This window comes from Macaca mulatta, chromosome 17 (assembly GCF_049350105.2).
Source record: "Macaca mulatta isolate MMU2019108-1 chromosome 17, T2T-MMU8v2.0, whole genome shotgun sequence".
Taxonomy (NCBI): Eukaryota; Metazoa; Chordata; class Mammalia; order Primates; family Cercopithecidae; genus Macaca; species Macaca mulatta.
The window spans coordinates 7267637-7283111 of record NC_133422.1 but is presented as its reverse complement, the minus strand read 5'-3'; the positions used below and the strand labels follow the sequence as shown (position 1 = coordinate 7283111).

Sequence of the window (15475 nt, the reverse complement as noted above, 5' to 3'; positions counted from 1 at the left end):
TTTGACAAGCATCCCCTTCAGCATATTTGTCCTTTCAGGTCTCCTTAAGTCACTCCTGCTCCCGTTTCCTTCCATTCAATCCCTAATGGAGGTGACCATACTCCTGGTCATCGTCCACCTTCTTCTCCTCCTCCCACTCCCTCCTCCTCCGTGCAGAGACCTTTGTATAGCAAGTAATCATTATTTAGTCACCCTCTAGCCATCTCTTTCCCTAGCTGACTCTTTCCTTAACAGTGCGTTCTAGGTCTTACTGTTTTGAGCTATTAGTCATCCTGATGGCTTTTCTTTGAAATCCTCCCCAAGTGCCTTCCCTTTCCTTTATGCTGTGGAGGTTGAATGGGATGCACACTCTGCCAAGAATTTCCAGGAGGGCTGAGGACATAATCTAGTTTATGATTCTATAAGACACAATAAGTAAACCATTGACAATTATGCCCTAACAAATAAATAGTCAGTCAGTCTTGGGGCTGCCTTCCTGTATTTGAATATTATTATGTTTCTTGCTCAGAGCCAGTTTGTTATCCACCGGGCTGGGGAATTGAATGCTCCTTTCCTCTCTAATATCCATTCTTTCCTTTGCTTGTGCTAGAACCCCCACTTATTAGCTGGGCACACGCCCACCCAGAATAAAGGCTATTTCCTAGCCTCCCGATTGCTAGATGAGACTATGAGACCAAATTTTGGCCAATGGGATGTTAATGGAAGTGCTGGATATAATCGCTGATAAATATTTTTATTTATTTATTTATTTTGGAGACAGAATCTTGCTTTTACTGCTCAAGCTGGAGTGCAGTGGTGCCATCAAAGCTCACTGCAGCCTTGACCTCTCAGAGCCAAGTGATCCTCCCGCCTCAGCCTCCTGAGTAGCTGGGACCACAAGTGTCAGCCACCATGCCCAAATAATTTAAAAAATTTTTGTAGACACAGGGTCTCCCTATGTTGCCCATCGTGGTCTCACAAACTCCCAGGCTCAAGCAATTCTCCTGCCTCGGCCTCCCAAAGTGCTGGGATTATAGGGGTGAGCCACAAAGGCCAGTCTGAGAAGTGTTTTTAAATGGTAAGGTGTAGGTTCATTTTTGCACCTTCCTCCTCCTCACTGCTTGGAAAAGGAGATGAGATGGTAGGAGCCAAGCAGCCTTCCAGGACCAGGAAGCAGACAGAGCAGGAGAGAGGAGCTATGCAACCAAAGGATCCTGAATCCAGGTGATTGTGCAACCCTGGGCTGCCTACTTTCCAGCTTATTTTATGTGTGAGAGAAACTGATTTCTGTATTTCTGAACTGCTGGGGTTTGTGTGTGTCTGAGTGTGTGGGCATGGGGTGGGATGATTATTTGTTTATTTCGTATAACTAAACCTAATTCTAACCGATTCAATGGCCCTTAGAGAGTTTTTCTATTTTTTTGTTTTGTTTTACTTGCATAAGCTGTTACAGATGGAAAATGTCTAACTGGTGGTGCTTTACTTTCCTCTGTGTGTGACTAGCTCAGGTATACCAGATGCTTATTCGATACCAGGTACTTTTTATGTCTTGTCTCATTCAATCTTGACATAAACCTCTGATACTACTATTATTTCCATTTTAAACGAGTGTACACCAACACTCAGAGGTTAAGTAAAATGTTTGAGGTCACAGAGTTGGTAAATAGCAGACCCAGGATTTGCATCTGGATGGCCTGGCTCCAGAGACCCTGTCTGGAGTGCCACACCGTGGAACTCTTTGAAAACTGACTGTATTCCCCAAGAACCTACTGAAAAGGTGTTAGTAATTGCACCGTCTCTTGAGTCCGTGCTATGTGCAGGTACTGCCTTGTACAGAAAGCAAATTCTAGAAAGGCTGCCCGGCCCTGAGTGTCGGGAGAGTGATGTTGATGTCAGTGAAGTGGCGAAGAGCTTGTATCATGCTGCAGCCTTGCTTTGTCCCGGGCACCTTTCAGTGCTGTTGGCTTCTGCAGTTCCCTTTTCTCTTCATTGATTTATTTTGAAATGGTGGTTGATAGGGGACTTCTTTTTTTTTTGACAGTCTCACTCTCTTGCCCAGGCTGGAGTGCAGTGGTGTGATCTCGGCTCATCGCCTCCTGGGTTCCCTCCCACCTCCAGCTCCTGGGTTCAACCTCCGCCTCCCAGGTTCAAACAACTCTCCTACCTCAGCCTCCCAAGTACCTGGGATTACAGGCATGTGCCACCACGACTGGCTAATTTTTGTATTTTTAGTAGAGATGGGGTTTCACCATGTTGATCAGGTAGGTCTCGAACTCCTACCTCAAGTCATCCACCCGCCTTGGCCTCCCAAAGTGCTGGTATTATAGGCGTGAGCCACCATGCCAGGCCAGATGACTTCCTTTTGAAATTCAGTAATCCTGGACTCTTTTTTGTACTTTAGTCTAAATATTCTTCCTAAATTGTTTCATATGGGCTTTCCTGTTGTTTTATGTTGAGAATTTTTTGGTATCATAAAAATCTTACTCATCATATATAAATGATACTATTTCTGGAAAGTGGTGACACTGAGGTACATCTTGTCTTATTGACTCACATTCAAACTCATTATAAGACAAAAGAATATGAGGTATAAAAATAAGGTCATTTATCAGCTCCAGGCTAGAACCTGAAAATAATTAGAGATGAGCTAAGCTACAAGTAAAGTCAAATAATTAAAAGATTTTTTAAACTGTTACTTTTATAAACTAACAGACTAAAATTTTTAAAAACAGTATCACAGGCCAGGTGAGGTGGCTCCCACCTATAATCCCAGCACTTTGGGAGGCTGAGGTGGGCACATCTCTTGAGCCCAGGAGTTTGAGACCAATTTGGGCAGCATAGTGAGACCCTGTATTAGTCTGTTTTCATGCTGTTGATAAAGACATACCGGAGACTGGAAATTTACCAAGGAAAGAGGTTTAATGGAGAACCCACAGTTCTGTGTGACTGGGGAAGCCTCACAGTCATGGCCGAAGGCAAGGAGGAGGAAGTCACATCTTATGTGGCAGGCAAAGAGACAGCTTGTGCAGGGAAACTCCCCTTTATAAAACCATCAGATCTCATGGGACTTACTCACTGTCACAAGAACAGCATGGGAAAGACCTGCCCCCATGATTCAATTACCTCCCACAGGGTCCCTCCCACAACACGAGGGAATTCAAGATGAGAGTTGGGTGGGGACACAGCCAAACCATATCAGACTCCCTCTCTACAAAAATAAACAAAAATTAGCTGAGCATGGTGGCACATACTGGTGGTCCCAGCTACTCGGGAGGCTGAGACAGGAGGACTGTTCCAGCCCCAGAGGTTGAGGCTGCAGTGAACCAAGGCTGCACCACTGCATTCTAGCCTGGGTAGTTCTTATTTGTCCTCCCTACTCTTTAGCTATTCTTGAACGGGAGGAGACAGGTTTCCATTTCCATATCAAACAATTATGAAAGCATGGTGAACATCTGATGCAAATTAGGCTACCCTTTCCTGTAAAATTCTGTCATAAATCAGACAAAGGCCATTCTGTAGGTTGCCTCTGTATAATTCTTGAATATCAACCTCACCTTTCTTCTGAGTCTTGCACATAAAAACATGGCTCGGAACCTAGAATGAATGCTACATATTATGATTTTGAACCAGTATTCCAAATTAGATTCTCTGACACTTTTTTTTCTTGTTGATGTGTTATAATAATACAGACAACACCAGTTGCAGGATATAAGAACTGCTTTTCATAGGAAAATTGGTTATCCAAATAATAGGCTATGAACTACTCAACTAGTTCTTGAATATGGAAGCGGTATAGTTTCCTCAGTACCGTGAAGTACTATAAGAAGACATGATTAAGCATAAAAGCAGCTTAAAAAGAAACAAACTGATTTTGATCACACACACACACAAAACTCTATGGCAACAATATGGCATACAAAAGAGAAAAAACATACTACAAATTCATGGAAATATTTAAGATGAAAATTTAGGGAGCTCAACAGAAATAATGTAAAAAGCCCTAGGACAAAAACAGAAGCCTGGGCCGGGTGCAGTGGCTCACGCCTGTAATCCCAGCACTTTGGAAGGCTGTGGCAGGAGGATCATGAGGTCAAGAGATCAAGACCATCCTGGCCAACACGGTGAAACCCCATCTCTATGAAAAATACAAAAATTTAACTGGATGTGGTGGCGGGTGCCTGTAGTCCCAGCTACTCAGGAAGCTGAAGCAGGAGAATCGCTTGAACCCAGGAGGCAGAGTTTGCAGTGAGACAAGATAGCACCACTGCACTCCAGCCTGGTGACAGAGCGAGACTCCATTTCAAAAAAAAAAAAAAAAGCAAGCCTGGGCAAAGATGACAGATATATAATTCACAAAAAAGGAAGGGCAATTGCTAATATACATAAGAAAGGCTCCTCTTGCAACCAAGCAAAGAAATACAATTTGAAATGCAGCGTGGTTTTAAATAGCTTATATGAGCAAATATTTAAAAATAATACACCGTCTGATAGAAGTGATATTAGTGGACACCCTTCTTTGTTCTTGATCTTGGGGAAGAGCATTGGTCTGTCACCATGAAGTATGTTGCTAGTTGTACATTTTTCATAGATGCTGTTGATCACATTGAGAAAGCTCCTTTCTATTCCTAAATTCCCTTTTGTTCCCTGTTTCTACAGTAATACATAATATTGGCAACAATGTAACAAAAAGGACACACTGCACTCTCCAGTGGAAATGTAAGTTTGTATGCTCTCTCTAGAAGTCATTTTAACAATACATAGGAAATATTTTAATGCCATATTTTATGTCAGTGCTTTTATTTGTACATATCTGACTTAAGAAAATCCGATATACAGTTAAAGATTTAATTGCAAAGATATTCATCACAATGCTATTTATGATAATGACAAATTAAAAGTAACATAAGGTCAATATTAGAATGGTTAAGATAATTATGGTCAAACAAAAAAGAATAATATGCAGCCATTCAATTTCTATTTACAGGCTGGGCGCAGTGGCTCATGTCTGTCATCCCAGCACTTTGGGAGGCTGAGGCGGGTAGATCACCTGAGGTCAGGAGTTTGAGATCAGCCTGGCCAACATAGTGAAACTCCGTCTCTACTAAAAATACAAAAATTAGCTGGGCTTGGTGGCGCATGCCTTTAATCCCAACTACTCGGGAGGCTCAGGCAGGAGAATTGCTTGAACCTGGGAGGCGGAGGTTGCAGTGAACCAAGACCATACCACTGCACACCAGCCTGGGTGACAGAGGGAGACTCTGTTTAAAAAAAAAAAAAAAAGGGCGGGCGCGGTGGCTCACGCCTGTAATCCCAGCACTTTGGGAGGCTGAGGCGGGCGGATCACAAGGTCAGGAGATAGAGACTATCCTGGCTAACACGGTGAAACCCCGTCTCTACTAAAAATACAAAAAAATTAGCTGGGTATGGTGGTGGGCGCCTGTAGTCCCAGCTATTCTGGAGGCTGAGGCAGGAGAATGGTGTCAACCCAGGAGGTGAAGCTTGCAGTGAGCCGAGATCATGCCACTGTACTCCAGCCTGGGTGACAAAGCGAGACTCCGTCTCAGTAATAATAATAATAATAATAATAATAATAATTCTATTTGCAAAGACTTTTTAACGCTATGGGGGAAAAAAGAAAAAAATATAATAAAGATTAAAGATCAGGTCTGGTCTGGTCCATGAACTTGGTTTCAGAGCCAGGTAAGTGAGGTGAAGGGATTCAAGGTGACAGGGTCAGTATCCCGGTCAGGGACATGACATTGGAACCAGAGATCTGAGTGAAGACTCACGTTACGGTCACAAGACCAGAACTCTGGGTTTAGTGAGGGAAGGGCTAGAAGAAAATAGGAAAAAAAGAAAAAGAGAGAGGTCATTAGTGGGGAAAGGTAGGCCAGAGAGCAGACAAAGACCACATGACCTTAATATGGAAAACAAAACGTTCTTGTGCAGGTCCACCCGTGCCCAGCGCCACTGAGAAATCCAGCTCTCCAGTTTTCTATATGCAGAGAAAAAAGACAGGAAGGAAATATGCCAAAATAGTCACAGTGATTTTGTCTGAGTGGTGAATTATGGCTGATTCTTTGTTCTTTTTATATTTTCAAATTTTTATAATAGCACAGAAATATTTTTAAGAATTTCTGACTACAGAAAATTGGTTTTTTAATTCCCTGTGCCAAGTTCAGAAATATACCCTCATGGAACAAGATAACTAAAAGAAGGAAACTACTTCAAGGTATGTCCTTTTAATCTCTAGCCCAATTCCCAATTGCTTTATAAATGGACTTTTCTCCCCAGATCTCCTCAGGGCATTGCAATCACCTATACCAACTTGAGAATTTTCAAAAACATGTTTTTTCAAACTGTTGTCTCAAGTTTGGCAGCTGATGGGTAATTTTTTTTCTTTAATAGCTGCTCTTATATATTCATTCATTCACTGTTTCCATTAGCTGTTGAGGGTACTACAAAGTTGAAGTAAGTCTCTTTACAGATCTTATGTTCAAATTCCTTCTGTGGTATGTTTTCTTTCTCTTTCTTTCTTCCTGCTTTTCCTTCCTTCCTTCCTTCCTTCCTTCCTTCCTTCCTTCCTTCCTTCCTTCCTTCCTTCCTCCCTCCCTCCCTCCCTCCCTCCCTCTCTCTCTCTCTCTTTCTCTCTTTCTTTCTTTCTTCCTGTTTGTTTGTAGAGAGGGGTCTTGCTATGCTGCCAGGACTGGTTTCGAACTCCTGGGCTCAAGCAATCCACACACCTTGGCCTCCGAAAGTGCTGGGATTATAGGTACGAGCCACCATGCCTGGCCAGGTGGTATGTTTTCTAGGAATAGTGCAAATGAAGTGAGGTAGGAATCTTAAAAGAATGAGAGAATACTATAGAAGCCTGATTTCTGCCTGAAGAGATCAGGCTGACTTGGCAAAGGAGGTGACATTTGAACTTTACCTTAAAGTAAATGGATTCCACCAGGTAGAGAGGGGAGGGTGTCATAACCTTCTTGGGTCAAGAACTACGTGTATCTTGTTCACTACTGATTGCCAAGAAACTAGCGTTGGCCCTGACACCCAGTAGGTGTTGCACAAATATTTATTTAATGAAAGTTTGAGGGCAGGGTAGAGATAAGAGACAGCATAATCAAATTCTCAGGGGCAGAGAAACAAGGTTTATTCATACAAAAGCTAGTTAACTCTTGTGGAAGGATAAGCCATATGAATAGCAGTACTGGAAATTTAAACTGGACAGCTATATTGAGTCATAGTTGTGTTAGATTAAAAAGTACTCAGTTAATAGATAATCATGATAGTGGTGGCCGGGTGCAGTGGCTCACTCCTGTAATCCCAGCACTTTGGGAGGCTGAGGCAGGTGGATCACCTGAGGTCAGGAGTTTGAGACCATCCTGCCAACATGCTGAAACCCCATCTCTACTAAAAATGCAAAAAAAAAAAAAAATTAGCCAGGCATGGTGGCACACACCTATAATCCCACCTACTGAGGAAGCTGAGGCATGAGAATTGATTGAACCCGGGAGGCAGAGATTGTAGTGAGCTGAAATCACGCCACTGCACTCCAGCCTGGGTGACAGAGTGAGACTTTGTCTCAAGAAACAAAACAAAACCATCTAAAAAAAACAAAAGAAAGAAAGAAAAAAGATAATCATGATGGTGGATGGAAATGTTAATCTGGAATGATTTCAAAATCAGTAGGATAGCTCAAAGGTGAATAAACCAATTATAAATCTATTAAAAGAGAATTAGGGAAATGTGCACAGGGACTAGATATTTAATAATGTGGAAAAAATATTGTTCACTTCAGTGTGATGAAAATATTTTGATTTTCTTTTAGAGAAACATAAGAAAATATTTACAGAGAAAATGATCTGATGTGTAAATTTGCTTCTAAATCATTCTGGGGGTTGTGGGGTATTGGTCTAGATGAAACAAGCATGACCAGGTATTGAAAACTGATAAACCTGGGGGATGACAAAGGAACTTTCTGGGGTGATGGAAATGTTCTGTGTGTTGGGTGGCAGTTAAACAGGTATATAGATTTATCAAAAAATCCATGCGTTTTACTTTTTTTTTTTTTTTGAGACAGTCTCATTTTGTAACTTAGGCTGGAATAAAGTGGCGCAATCTCGGCTTACTGCAGCCTCCACCTCCTGGATTCAAGCAATTCTTCTGCCTCAGCTTCCTGAGTAGCTAGGACTACAGGCTTCTGCCACCACGCCTGGCTAATTGTTGTACTTTTAGTAGAGATGGGGTGTTGCTATGTTGGCCAGTCTGGTCTCGAACTCCTGGCCTCAAGTGATCTGCCCACCTCGGCCTCCCAAAGTGCTGGGATTACAAGCATGAGCCACCATGCCCAACCTTTTTTATTTATTTTATTTTATTATTTTATTATTTTGAGACATAATCTTGCTCTATCACCCGGGCTGGAGTGCAGTGGTGTGATCTCAGCTCACTGCAACCTCTGCCTCCTGGGTTCAAGTGATTCTCCTGTCTCAGCCTCCCAAGTAGCAGGGACTACAGGTGCACACCACCACACTGGCTAATTTTTGTGTTTTTAGTAAAGACAGGGTTTCACCATATTGGCCAGGCTGGTCTCAAACTCCTGACCTCAAGTGATCCACCCGCTTCGGCCTCCCAAAGTGCTGGGATTACAGGTGTGAGTCATTGCACCCAGCCTATTTATTTTTTTATTTGCATGCATTTTACTGTATATAAATTTGATGTAGAAAAGCTGGATGATGCATAGATTAGGTTCATTTTACAATTCCAATTTTTTTGTTTGATACTTTCCATAATAAAAGGTTAAAAAAAGGAAAAGAAAAGAGAGAAAAAAGGAAAGAAGCAGAAAGAAGAAGTCTGCTGCAGTACTGGAAGCAGGCAGATTATTGAAATTACAGTGGTGCCATGGAACAAGAGAAGGCAGATGAAGAGTGACACCTTTCAAGTTAACACAGGTAATGAATCATTTCCAGGGAGAGGGTTCTACCTCCTGGAGCACTAACGCAGAACCCAGTATTGAAGAAAACCGGATGGGTTACTTTGACTCAAGCATTAAAAGGAAAGAGCACAAAAGAATTATTCCATCTTTTTCTGGCCCAGTTTCCATTAAAATGCCCACTTGATATTCTCATCCATAAACTTGCTACTCTATCATCTCTCAAGGTAAAAACGGTGAGAAGAAATTTTTCTTTAATGTGCTTTTGGTTATAGGATTGAGACTTTCTCAGATGACTTAATAATACACCCAGGAGGAAAGGTATTTAGGGCTTTCTAGGGCAGGGTTTAATCCTAAAGCAATCTAGCAATGAGATTAGTGTTCCTGGATGTCTTGTTTCTGTCAAAACCACGTCCAAAGAACAGACCGTATTGCCATTCTCCTTTCTCTAGATTTCTGTTTTTATTTATTTATTTATTTTATTATTTTGAGATGTAGTCTCATTCTGTTGCCCAGGCTGGAGTGCAGTGGCGCAATCTCAGCTCACTGCAACCTCTGCCTCCCAGGTTCAAGTGATTCTCTGCCTCGGCCTCCCAAGGATCTGGGATTACAGGCGTGCACCACCACGCCCAGCTAATTTTTGTATTTTTAGTAGAGATGGGGTTTCACTATATTGACCAGGCTGGTCTCGAACTCCTGACCTTGTGATCCACGCTCCTTGGCCTCCCAAAGTGCTGGGATTACAGGCCAGGCGTGAACCACTGTGCCCAGCCCTGGCTTTTTTTTTTTTTTTTTTTTTTTTGTATTTTTAGTAGAAATGGGGTTTTGCCATGTTGACCAGTCTAGTCTCAAACTCCTGACCTCAGGTGATCGTCCCGTCTTGGCCTCCCAAATTGCTGGGATTACAGGTGTGAGCCACCACGCCTGGCCTGATTTTTGTTTTAATTGTTAATATTTAAAGGATAGCAATCTCTCTGGGTATACTTCTCTGCCAATTTGATATCATGATAGCTAAAAATCTATGTTGCTTAAAGCAAAAGTTAGGTAGCAGCAATGGTGGAGGGGTTTTCATGACAAGGTTCACTGGTGTTGAGCATGTATAACTGTAAACATGTGATCCTCCTGCTTCAGCCTCTGGAGTAGCTGGGACTCCAGGCACGCCACCACACCTGGCTAATTTTTAAAATTCCTTCTAGAGATGGTGTCTTGCTACATTGCCCAGGCCAGTCTCGAACTCCTGGACTCCAGCGATCCTCCAGCTTTGCCTCCCAAAGCAGTGGGATTACAGGCACGAGCCACCTTGCCTGGCCCCACGCTTCTTTCCTGCTCTCCGAATGCTTGTTTGACCAGGATGGGGCCCACTTTCCTCACATAGCCGTATGGCTTATGGAGCTGAGTCCTAGCCCCAGCTCCAGGAGCAAGGCTGCTTAATCAAAGGAAATCCTGAACCTGTACCTCAACAGTGAATGGTTCAGAAATTAACTTCTGTCTCTTTCCTCTACTTAAATGGAAACTCCAAGAGGGAGAGGATGTTTATCTGTTTTGCCAAGAACCTAGAACAATGCCTGGCACATAGTCCTTTTTTTCTTTTTCTTTTTTTTTTTTTTTTTGAGACGGAGTCTCATTCTGTCGCCCAGGCTGGAGTGCAGTGGCACGATCTCGGCTCACTGGAACCTCCATCTCCCGGGTTCAAGCGATTCTCTTGTCTCAGCCTCCCAAGTAGCTGGGATTACAGGCACCTGCCACCATGCCTGGCTAATTTTTGTATTTTTAGTAGAGGTGAAGTTTTGCCATGTTGGCCAGGCTGGTCTCGAATTCCTGAGCTCAAGTGACCTGCCTGCTGCAGCCTCCCAAAATTCTGGGATTATAGATGCAAGCCATTGCACCTGGCCCTTACGTAGTAACTATTTAATGGATTCATTTTTCATTCCTCCTCAGCAAACATTAATTGAGCATATGTAAGACTGAAAAAGTCTAGTAGGGATGACTAGACATGTAAACAATTGCCTAATAATGCACGCTGGTAAACACCATCATCAAGTCATACATGAGGCTGAGGGAGTCCTGAAGGAGAGGTCAGGACTTCGGCCAAGCTTCCCAGAGCTTCTGACATTGAAGTGCATCTTGGAGGATGAGCAGAGATTTGCCAGGTGAAGAATTAGGGCAAATGTAATCTGACCATGTAACTTGTTCAAACCAGGACACTTGGGCAGGTGGAGGGGGAGGGGGTTAATTAATAATTACACCAGACAATAGGCGTAAACAGAGATTGTTCTGGGCAAACCAGGCCACATGGTCACTCTTGGCAGAAGGAGCAATGTGGGCAGATTTGGAGGATGGTGGAAGCCCTTGGGAAAGGCAAAAGTTCAGCATGTTGAATGAGTGTGGCCTGCGGGAGGAGGGCTGAGCTGGAGTGGTGGGCTGGCCGGAGTGAGAGGGTGCAGTTCTCGCAAAGAGCTTCAACTTGGTCCCCTGGCAATGAGAACCTGTGGAGGTTTGTCCACAGGGCAGCACGGGGACCAGACTTACAGTCACTCTGGCAGGGCATAAAGAACTGGAGGGCACAGACTAGAGGCTAGAGGTGAGGCAGGAGGCTGGACAGTGGTTTTTTTGGGGAATGATGGGCCCCGATCTCAAGCAGCAGGGGGATGGGGCTTCAGAAGGAAATATGTACACCTGAGGGGGAACATTCCTGGGGTGGAACTGACTGGCCTGCAAGCGGGGATGGGAGGGCTGGGAAGGAAAAGAAGAAATGATGATGCTTAAATTTCCAGCCTGGGTGACTGACTGGTGGTGTTGGCTCTCCGTCCCCATCAGTGGTGACAAGTAGAGAATGACCTCAGCTGTTTGGCTGACTCAGAGTTGACAGGGAGTAGATACAGGAAACTTAGTCTTGCAGGGACCAAGGGCCCAGCCAAGTGGCCAATCCAAAAGCTGAGTCACAAAGCCAAAGGGTCAGCACAGATGGAAAAGGAGACAAGGTGGGGCGGGGGGAGCAGGGAAGTCTGTGAGTGAGAAGTGTGGAAGCAGACGGGCAGGGAAGCGGTATCGGAAGCCAGGTGTCATGTTGATTCGCAAGCAGGCTTCGTGCATTTGCGCCCTTTATTCAGAAGGCAGCAGGGGATCCCTAGGCTGATACATGGAAGTATCAATAAGCCGTGGCCCCCAGGGTGGACTCGCGGACTGTGGGAGCAGAAGAGTGGATGTGTAAGCAGGTCACAGTCTTGGAAGTGATGGTGCTCTGGGGACTTGGAGGAGGAGGGAAATCGGTGTAAATTAACAAATTGGCATTCTGTTTTGTCCTCAAGTCCCTTGTGAGGGTTTTTTTTTTTTTTTTTTTTTTTTTTAGATTCTTTAGTTTTTGATTGTGATAAAATCACACAATATTTATCATTTTAGCCATTTGTCAACATACAATTCAGCAGCTTTAAATACATCCACAAGGTTGTACGTCTATCACCATTATTTATACCCCAACTTTTTCATCATCCCCAACAGAAACGCTGTACCCATTAAACAATAACTTCCCCTTATTCCCTCTCTGATAATCTCTACTTTCTATTTTTATGAATTCGACTATTCCAGCTATCTCATATTAATATAAGTGAAATCATACATTAGTCCTTTTGTGTCTGGTTTATTTCACTTAACAAAATGTTCTCCATGTTCATCCATGTCATAGCATATATCACAATTTTATTTTTTTTCTTCTTTTTTTTTCAAAAATAGGTCTTGTTATGTTGCCCAGGCTGGCCTCAACCTCCTGACCTCAAGCAGCCTCCTGAGTAGCTAGTACTACAGGCATATGCCATTGCACCCAGTCTTCATTCCTTTTTATGGCTGAGTAATATTCCGTATACATGTGTGTACCACATTTTAAGTTTATCCATTCATGCATCATTGAACACTTAGGTGCTTCCACCTTTGGACTATTATTGTGAATAATGCTACTATGAACATGAGTGTGCAAATATCTGTTGGATTGCCTACATTCAGTTCTTTTGGATACATACCCAGACATGGAATTGCAGAATCATATGGCAATTTTATGCTTAATTTTCTTAAGAACTGCCATACTGTTTTCTTCACCATTGGCTGCACCATTGTGTATTCCTACCAGCAATTTCTCCACTTGTTGTAGAGAAAAGGGTTACAATTTCTCTGCATTTATCTACATCTTTGCTAATGCTTGTTAGTTTCATATATATATAGCTATCCTAATAGGTCCTTGTGAGTTTATTTGTTTGTTTGTTTTTTTGAGTAAATTTGTCTCCCTTGCACCAAATGTGTTCCTTGATAGAAAAATTGAGCTTCAGGTCTGACGACTGAAGACTTGTCTCTGGACTCATGACCCACTCTGTGCTGTCCTATCTCAGCTGCCCTTTCTCTGAGGCTTTGGGTACATACACCAGCAAAGAAATTTATGTGGGAGTTTTCACTAATTTATGTAAGAGTCTTACAACACTCTTTACACACTATATCTTGGAAAATCTTTAAGTAGGGCACTAGTGATGTTAAGTGGGAGAACCAAGACTAGATTCCTCCAAAGAGACACTTCATTTAGACCATATTTCATCATTTTGTGAGGGGGCTCGTGGCAATGTTATGAATGGACCTCAGGGAGGTGCCAACATGATTTCCAAAGGCCTGATTATGCCTGTAACACAGTGGATGGCTTAAAGAGCAAAGACAGCCTCACAATGCCTCCATGTCATCCAGTTCCCATGATATCAATGGCAACTCTATCAAGGTGAAAAGAGAGCAAGAAGCTACTGGGCTGATAACCTTGAAACACTGTTTTTATTATAAAAGTAATACATTTTCAATATGAAATGTTAAACAAAAATGAAGTACACAAAAAAGAAAGGGAAAGCCTCTATAATTCTCCCCAGAATTAATCACAATAGTTAAATTTATAATCTTCCAAATATTGGGTATAAAATTATACCTGTTCTCGTAATTACATCTTATCTTGAAATTTGCTGTTTCTTTTTAACTTAATAATAGATTGTGGATGTGTTTTTGAGCCAGGACACATATACCCTTAATTTTTTTTTTTTTTTTTGAGACAGGGACTTGCTCTGTCACCCCACCTAAAGTGCAGTGGTGTGATCACTGTTCACTGCAGCCTTGACCTTCTGGGCTCAAGTGAACCTCCTTCCTCAGCTTCCCAAGCAGCTGGGACTACAGGCGTGTGCCTCCACGACTGGGTAATTTTAATTTTTCTTAGAGATGGGTGTCTCACTATGTCGCCCAGCTGGTCTGGAACTCCTGGGCTCAAGTGATCCTCCTGCCTATGCCTCCCAAAGTGTTGGGATTACAGGTGTGAGGCACCGAGCCTGGCCCTGTCTTAATCTTTTGAAGGGTTGAATAATATTCACTTGTGTGGATGCATCGACATTTATTTAACCTTTCACTATGACAATCAGTGCTTCCAGAGAGCATGCTCGAACATATTATCTTCATGCTCGAACATATTATCTTCATGCTCGAACATATTATCTTCATGTTCGAACATATTATCTTCATGCTCTTGTGTGATGGGCTTAGATTTTAAAAGAATAACAAGACTTAGCAATGTGATTTAGGTAACACTCTGCAAAAAATCCATTAAAGATGCCTACTGCAGGTTGAGTGTCCCTAATCAGAAAATCTGGAAATTAAAATGCTCTAAAATCCAAAACTTTTTGAGTGCTGACATGACATTGAAAGGAAATGATCATAGGGCATTTCAGGTTTGGGATTTTCAGGTTTAGGATGCTCAACCGGTGAGTACAATGCAAATATTCCCAAATCTGAAAAAAAATCATAAATCCAGAAGACTCCTGGTCCCAAGCATTTTGGGTAAGGGATAGTCAGCCTGAATCTTGACTGTGCCTTAGTGTTTATGCAACACTGTTACAAGACACTGACCTGTGATTTAAGAAGTGACTGACAAACTGAAAGGGTCAGGGTCTTTCCCAAGTTTAACTTTCTAACCCCTGTGCCAAACTGCCTGTCAGCTTCCTCTGAAGACTCATATAATAGGCTTTATTATTATGTAACCATTTTAAGTGCACAGTTAAGTGGCATGAAGGATTTTTTTTTCTTTTTCTTTTTTTTTTTTTTTGAGAGGGAGTTTCACTCTTGTTGCCCAGGCTGGAGTGCAATGGCATGATCTCAGATCACCGCAACCTCCACCTCCCAGGTTCAAGCGAGTCTCCTGCCTCAGCCTCCTGAGTAGCTGGGATTACAGGCATGCACCACCACACCCAGCTAATTTTGTGTTTTTAGTAGAGATGGGGTTTCTTCATGTTGGTCAGGCTGGTCTCGAACTCCCAACCTCAGGTGATCCACCTACCTCGTCCTCTCAAAGTGCTGGGATTACCGGCGTGAGCCACCATGCCCGGCCGTATTAAGGACATTTACGCTGTTGTGCAACCATCCATCTATCTCCAGAATTCTTTTCATCTTGGAAAAGTGAAACTCTGTGCCCATTAAACTATAACTCCCCCTGCCCTTCTCCTCAAGTCCCTGGCAACTGCCATTGTCCTTTCTGGCTCTATGAATTTGACTATTCTAGGTATC

General features: G+C 42.8%; 1 protein-coding gene across 17 annotated transcripts in view; it reads left to right on the top strand.

Moving 5' to 3' along the window:
- The window catches only part of USP12 (ubiquitin specific peptidase 12), a 173806-nt gene that overhangs the window by 44623 nt on the left and 113708 nt on the right, over positions 1 to 15475 (top strand). For 13 of the 17 annotated variants that reach the window (XM_077974305.1, XM_077974297.1, XM_077974296.1 and 10 more), the window contains exons 3-5: positions 4636 to 4695; positions 6094 to 6211; positions 8775 to 8927. The gene's annotated coding sequence lies outside the window, so the exon portion shown is untranslated. The remainder of the gene's footprint in view (positions 1 to 4635; positions 4696 to 6093; positions 6212 to 8774; positions 8928 to 15475) is intronic. The other 4 variants (XM_077974307.1, XM_077974303.1, XM_077974301.1 and 1 more) reach the window with 3 other exon arrangements.